The sequence below is a fragment of the Papaver somniferum genome, chromosome 7 (genome assembly GCF_003573695.1).
Source record: "Papaver somniferum cultivar HN1 chromosome 7, ASM357369v1, whole genome shotgun sequence".
In the NCBI taxonomy this organism is placed as follows: Eukaryota; Viridiplantae; Streptophyta; class Magnoliopsida; order Ranunculales; family Papaveraceae; genus Papaver; species Papaver somniferum.
This window is the reverse complement of record NC_039364.1, coordinates 68,409,989-68,418,339: the sequence shown is the minus strand read 5'-3', so window position 1 is coordinate 68,418,339 and position 8,351 is coordinate 68,409,989.

Here is an 8,351-nt window from a genome sequence, read left to right as displayed (position 1 = left end):
TCCCAATTATGTATGAGAATATATCCAGGCCGCAAATCTCTATTATCATCAGACAAGAACCCCAATGCAACCTCTTTGCGCTCAGGTACGCCGGCCTTGTAACAAATATCTGCAATAACATCACGTACAAGGTCGTGCCGGAACTTGAGTCCAACATCTTTGGCACAATGAAGAGCATGATCACCAAAAGTATCCATAGGCGTATTGCAGCTTGAACATAAACAATCTACATCAAACAAGGGCTTGCCAAGGCGATAGCAAATTATGGCCCTGAACTGTCTTGGCCCCAGAAAATGATTCAGATAACTAATGGGAGCAACCCATACGTAATTATGTGCGTGCTTAACACGGTTACATTTCCACAAAATGGAATCTCTTACATACATTGAAAATTGGATGGGGATTTGTTTCTTTACTGCATAAAAATATGTGACTGCCAGGGAATGCATGGGGGGGGGGGGGTGGCAGTATCATCGACGCAATAGGTAGAAGGTAATCCACATACCTGGATGAAGGTATGAAGAGCCAGCTGATAAGCAGAACTTTATCTGTAGAAAATAATTCGCCAGGTATCACCTTTTTCACTGAAACCGTTTGGTTTTGAGAAGCAATATAGCAATAGTTACGGGTGTCTGCCATAGTGTAGATGCCGAGGCTACCTTCCTTGATGGGAAAAGTGTTTAGTCTCTGTTGTAAGGGCCCAAAACCAGCGCCATCCCTTGTGACTAAGAATCTCAACAAATACTAGAGCAAATGGCCATCAAAGAGATAAGTGGCTTGTTGGAGACCCGCAAGATTAGTAGTCTTCATTGCGAAATATAATCTAGAAACACCAGTGCAATTACGAAGTAATAACATCTCACATTGAGGGTTCTTGAGTTTTTTGAGAGTTGACATTTGCTGAATGGTCTTATTAACTCTACTCAGTACCATGCCACTGATAAATTTCAGGTCTAAACTCACCGGTCCACCCAAAATTTTGACGCCATTGGTAGGTCTACCAATATCGGGGGGGGGGGGGGGACACCTTCAACAACACCTCTGGGGTCTTTAGAAGGCCAAAATACTTCTATTTTCTCTATATTAAGATGCAACCCCCTGTTAGGACCCTCTGATTCTATTATGCTCAAGGCCTTTGATACCTCAAGTGTGTCGCCGATAATAATACCATCGTCCAAATACCAGGCATGCAAATCAAGCTTGTAATGAGAGGCGATAGTTTTCACAAGGGGGTGGAGCGTCAAAGCAAACAGCAAGGGACCAAGAGAGTCTCCTTGTTGGACGCCAAGTGCAAAAGATAAGATGTGATGGTCATAATAAAGTGTAGCACCCACCGCGAAATACCTGGACAACGAATTCGAACTTCTATGATAAGATGAGATATGCACACCATATTGAACGCATTAGAGAAGTCAATGAGAAGCATTGCCATCTTGTCCGAGTGACCCAGCATCTCCAGCAGGCTATTTACAACATGTAAAATACTCTCACCACTGACAGGAACCCCAACACCAAATTGGTAGTTTCCCAAGTAAGATGTCATAGCCTTGCTAACGGAAAAAGCAGCCACCTTAGAGACCAACCTACGCCAAATGCTACTCACTGCAATAGGCATTAAACCACCGTCGGGTTTCAATAATGGTTGTTAGAGCACTGCTCGGTCGAACTCGCAAGGGTTGTTATCTCAAGGTTGTTATCAAGTTTAGTTTCCAAGACTATAAGTCTTGATTTTTAGTCTACGCGTAGCTATGTCTCGGACTAGGATTGAATGTGTAGTTGATCATTAGACTTCACGACGTTTATCGATTGAAGACGAAGAAATACTAAGTGGAGCTTGTGGAACTTCATCAACAAAAGGTATGTGGAGACTTGAACTCATCTATCACTCAGAAGTCTATTTCTATTCTATCTCCTATTGAGACAAAAGTCGTATAGCTATATAGACTTTATAGTATACACATTTGATATTTCGAGTTGAGTTTAACTCGCTTACATATTTCTCGAAATATGTGTTGGTAAGATTTCGCTTTAACCAAGTTCATCTTTATTCTTGACGAAAGTCATGATCATGTGAAAGTCGTCTAGTAACATCTTATATGGTTTGTGTGAGACAGTCATTTGATGTGGACTCGGAATGTTTCGTATTGATCTATTCATCACTTGAAAATTGCTTTGAAGCTAATAGTTTGTGTGAGAATGCTATTCCCGTCTTCCAAGAATGTTTCAATGATTAAGATGGAGTTTAAAACGATTAACCATTTATTGAATATAACACAATATGCGTACTTGTATGCTAACTGTTGCAAGTTATTTAAAGTCCGCGAACCATATTATGCATACCCGTATGCGTACTGGTTGATTAGTAGAAAGTATGGGAACTTAGTATGCATACCCGTATGCGTACCGGCGTAAAGTTCAACTCCGGGAATTCAACTTAGTTTGGAGGTATGCGTACCCGTTCACATACTGTCCAAACTATGTCCGGCCACTTAGGTATGTGTATCCGTTTGCATACTTGAGTGGGTTAAGTTCTAAAATCAGTTTGTTCATGAACTAATACATTTATATATTAAGGAATGCAATCTTTTGCAAACCGTGGCTATAATGTTCATGAATTGATTCAAGTGAATCAAAATCAATGTTGCTTCAACTGTGTCTTGTATACTTCTATGAGAATATAAACAATTGAACAACTCCATAACTAGTTTCATTTGAGTCATTTGAACTAGTTGTGATTAAGATGAACAAGGTTCATATGAAAGTGTTCATATGGCTAACTTCGGTTATCTATTGTTGATCCAACTATGTGCACACGTTTGGGTACGGTTACTCATACCTGAATGAAGGCACATTTCATTTGTGTATACAAGCTAAGTTCGGTCCAACGGTTGAAAAATATTAGCTTGACTCTAATCAGGTTTTCATTTAACGGTAAGTATTGAATGCTTTGTTACCAAGGTAACATTGATTCCTAACCCTGATTTGAAGACTATATAAGGGAGAACTCTAGCAACTGGGAAACCTAATCCCCATATCTCATGTGTGATACTAGTTGCGACTAGAGTCGATTCTCCTTTAACCTAAGTTTTTCCTAAAACCATTATAGGTTAACGTCTTGAAGACTTCATTGGGATTCTGAAGCCAGACCCAACTATTTTCAATGTAGTTGTGTGCTCTGATCTTACTTTGTTCTATCGTGTTGAGTACTATCTTCTCTAAGATTTGCTCGAGATTTAATTTCCGATAGGTAAGATAAAAAGTAGTCACAAACATCTCCGTCTCATCGTTTCTGATTCCACAATATCTTGTTTCGCTTCCATACGATTAAGATTATTGTGAGGTGAGTGATATTACTAGGCTGTTCTTCGAGAATATAAGTCCGATGTATCAATTGGTTCCTGTTCACCTTGATTTATCAAAAGACGGAACAAAAACTCGTAGGTATTTCTGTGGGGACAGATTTATCTATTCAATAGAATTTTCTGTGTGAGACTGATTTGTTTATCAAGTCTTCGACTTTGGGTCGTAGCAACTCTTAGTTGTGGGTGAGATCAGCTAACGGAATCAAGTGCGCAGAATCCGGCGTGGTTCAAGAGGCGTAAGGAACGCAACTATACCTTAATCAGTGTGAAATTGGTTAGGGCTCAATTACATTCCAGTCCGAAGTTAGTTGGCAGTAGGATAGAGTATGTAGAGGCTTAATATAGTGTGGTGTTCAAATCTGGACTAGATCCCGGGGTTTTTCTGCATTTACGGTTTCCTCGTTAACAAAATTTATGGTGTCTGTGTTATTTCTTTTCCACATTATATAATTATATAATTGAAATATCACGGGTTGTGCGTAGTTCAATCAATTAGATAATCCAATCTTTGGTTGTTGATATAAATTGATTGACACTCGGATATTGGTCTTTGGTACCATCCAAGTTATTTCTCATATTAATCTGACTCACAGATTTCTATCTGTTCGATTGCAGATTGATCTGAGAAATTGAGATATAACTCTTGGATGTATTTTCCTTGATCGAGTCTGACTGTCTAGTTGATTCTATTGGAAATATATTCGAGTTAGTCCATAAAGATTTCCTAAACTAAATATTGGGTGTGGTTGTTAGACCCCCATTTTTTCAACTGGTATCAGAGCAGGCAAACACGTTTAAGACCTCATAAGTCTGTGTTTGTAGCAATCTGACTCTACGGACAGAAACACTATCTCAATAAATGCGCCACTAGATCCTGGGATTCCTGAGTTCTCTTCCATGGTTGATTTAATAAAATATGTTGAAGAAATTCTATCTATGCCTCCATCAGGTTTAAAATCCCTTGAAGTGTTTTCAGGGCTTGAAAATAAACTTGAAAGCTTATCTCTTGATATTGAGTCATACTTCTTGGAAAAACAAGAATTTCTTGACAAGCTAAATCAAGTTATGATGAAAAATATTCATGTTAAGGTTGATCTTGATTTACTAATCAATAAATACAATGCTCTTCCTTTTGGTAATCCAATTAGTAGCAAACTAAACGTATTACAAGAGGAGTTTAAATCTCAGTCTTCTGACTGTATCACCTCAAAGCATGAATCAGTTCAGTGGTCAAACTCTGATACACCTTCTCAAGATAATAATATTTCCCTCTTTCATGAGAAAGTCAGGATGTCTCTTCTTATCAGAAAAGTTTCCCTTTGCAATACTGAACATTATATGGAAAGACTGTGTTTTATAAGTTGTAAACGAAGAAATCAGGAACACAGAGTGTCTTGTGCTCTTTTTATGTTCTTTGAAAAACTTGTAAAAATAGTTCCTTGGGTTTCGCTCATTATTGTAAGATATAAGAGTTGTTGGAAATAAACCCTCTCTTGGTGTCATGGTGTACAAAGTTTTTTGGTTGCTTGTTAAAATATTTTTGAGCTTTTCTCCAATCTTCTTTATAGCTTGTTTAAACAACAACTCATAAAACAAACAACCCCTTTCCGCACACGTACATTTCACATACCCTGAACTCGTAACCTTATGTGTTTGAACCGCGTTCCAGAACGAACTTAACTGGTTCAGGTTCTACTGTTTGACACTTCAAAAGAGAAGAACTCTCTTCGTTCACTTCACCTCTTCTTCTTCACTGTTCGAGTGCAAAAAAGAAAACCCAAAAGTTCGCATACCTTCGACCACCATAACCTCAATTCTCAATCATTTTGGGTGTTCTTCGTATCATTGGAATCACCACAAGAATATATATCACGGGTTGGTCCTTGTTTCTCTTTTTATTGCAGTTTCGGAACTTCACCATTAACGTCAGTTCGTGTTCCAAGAGAAGTTTTTATCCTAAAGGTCAAGAACGTTTTTCTTCCTAATCATCGTTTCAGAGCTTTATCATTTCCAACAGTTCGGGTATTCGAGTAAGTTATTCTTCTTCCTTTGTGTTTCTCTTTTCAACAATAACATATAAGAAGAGGACAAGTCATGGTGGGATCTCAAGTGATCAAGGTGGTGATAATACTTATTACGATACCAGTCTTCATGCTAGGTTTTTTAACCCTGCTGCTCGCGACCTCTTTTTGGAGTATAAGAATAAACAACCTATTTTTGAAAGATATTATAATGCTTCTAAAATTGATGTAGAGAACCTGACTGAGGTTTTCAAAAATCACACATGGGGTTTAATTCACAAACCAATGGGAACTGCTCGCATTGATATGACTGCACATTTTTATGCAAACATTCATGATCCAGACCCTGTCAATTGCATGTTCAAAACTATTGTAGGAGATAAAAATTTTACTGTGGATCGTCATGTTATTGCATACCTGTTGAATGTGACTCAAATTGGTAGTGTCTGATTCCTTCCTCCTGAGCAAGAAAGGTTGACTCCAAATGTAATGTCACATCGTCTTCTTAATAGAGACGCTTCTCGGAGAGATGGTAAGATTGATGTTCATGGTGCTGAGTTATTTCTTTAAGTTGCTGGAAAACTGATTGTGGCCAACATGATGCCGAACACTATTGACAAATGTTATGGACCAAGTCTCTTACTGAATTGGTCTGTTATATTGTTGAAAGGAGAGACCTTGATTTCAGTGGACTTATTGTTAATCAGATGATAAGTGTGAAACATACTTCGAAGAAAAATCCAGGATTTCCTTGTCTCATTTCAAGGATTTGCAGTCATTTTGGCATCATCCCATTTGGCTCCGATCTTGGAGGACCAAAATTCTTGACCATGACAAGCATCGAAAAGATGAAACAACCTTCAGCTAGAGCCTCAACAAGTACTTCAACAACTGCAAACTCTGAGCTTGTCCGTCTTCAACATGAAGATGTATGGAGAGAAGCTGGAGTATGCTGAAGCAGAACATCCAGATCTGATTGAAAAGTTTAATGAAATTGCTATTGCTTATTATGACATGTTAGATTAGTTTTATTTGAACATCTTGGGGTGTAATAACTTTGATAATTCTGTGTTTGTTTTTGAAAAACTTCTGAACAAGTTACTTTCTTAAAGGGTTAACAATCGTTATTGTCGTTTGATTATCACTGAAATATTGTTTCAAAAATTTATGATATGTGTGTTTACGACTGTGAACTATGATTGTCCCATATATGTCAAAAGTTAAGCCTAATATGTCATTATGCAAATATTGATGGAAGATAGGATGAACTTTTGATTTACAAAGATTAATTTTATGATATCATTATGCAAATATTGATGAAAAATATAATGAATCTTTGAATATTCCGCGGTATTGATCTTTCCCTGATCCACTTCTATGTGAAATTAAGTACTATATGGCTCTGTAAGTTCTCTTATGTTGAGCAGTTCCAATTAAATTAATCATAGGTTTTCTTATGATTAATTTAATTGAGTTTTCTGGATACAAATTCATGTTTCATGTAATTTGTTAATGAATCCTTCTTTTCTTGTGAAAGTAAGGTCGCTCTTGTTGTTCCTTTAGGGAATGACATTTTATGGGAGAGAGTTCTTAATTGAACTTGTGCTTAATTGCCAAATCTTTGTGGGCAGTGCGACTGTGGAATACTGTAGCAGTTTTCCTGTATCTTTATAAACTCCTTGATAAATACACTAAGTTTCGACTATGTGAAATCATCGAAACAAAGTTGATGTGTTATCTTTTAGTCATGAAGTATCTCTATGAGAATTTCATTATGATCTCACTAGTTTTTGTACCTTTGACAATTTATATTGACAAAAAGTGGGAGAACCAATGTGTAGTTCACACTACAAATACATATGGTTTACGGATCATTATGTAAGGGGGAGTGGTTTTCATTGTAAGATGAAGTATTGACTAAGGGGGAGTGATACATATCACCGTAGTATTATTGTCAAAGTTGTGATACAATTGGACTTTGATGTTGTATAACAATACTATGACACTTCGACATTGGACGACCATCAACATGGTCGACTATCTAATATTTCATTGGACAACCATCAATCGTCCAATATTTACCGATACTCCAATTCTTATTTTCACATTCGACAACTCATGACATGGTGGATCAAGAATGGGTATTCAATAATAACTTAGCAATATCTGGTTTCTTGTCAAAAACTTGATATATCTGAATATGTCACGATCCAACAATCTCATTAGACCAACGTTCATCGTTCCAAAACATCCGAATATCATTACTGTCTCATCTTGCATAATGATATGTCACAATTCATCAAACTCGACTTCTATTGCTGTCTCAGCAAACACCTTATGCTCAATTCATCATGATGACTCCCAGATCATATCACACTCGACAATTATGCTCGACTCATCAAGCTAAGACTCATGGTCTATCCAAGTCAATATTGACCAACTAAATACGCGTCTGCCTTGTAGAATCCACGTACATGAGACATCAATCATGTCACATGGTGGGATATTCAATAGGATTTTGGTCTGGCGGCCTACAACACGTACGATGTAATAATGCATCCTTGATGAGAAATGTGAGTAAGTCGTGCTAGCAGTTGAAGGAGTTAGTAAAGTAGTGGATGGAAAATAAACCAAGTCTCCTACGCATGTGAAACTGGTTCAACCACGATTTCCCACTTCCATATTCTTCCACTCCTATGCAACTTTCACACTTGTTGGTGATCAATTTGTTAATAATTTCTGCAATATAAATAGGTTTATCAACCTATGGTTTGATAACTGAACTCAACGGATCTCATTCGAACACTGCTGAACAGAACTCAATCAATCTGATCAGGATTTACCTCCATAAAATTTGCAGAAGTCTCTGAATTCAACACATCCACAATCTATCAATCATCATTGATTTCACACATTTCTTAGCTTCCCTCTTACATATCAAATCTTATCCTTCATTGTGACCGAATTG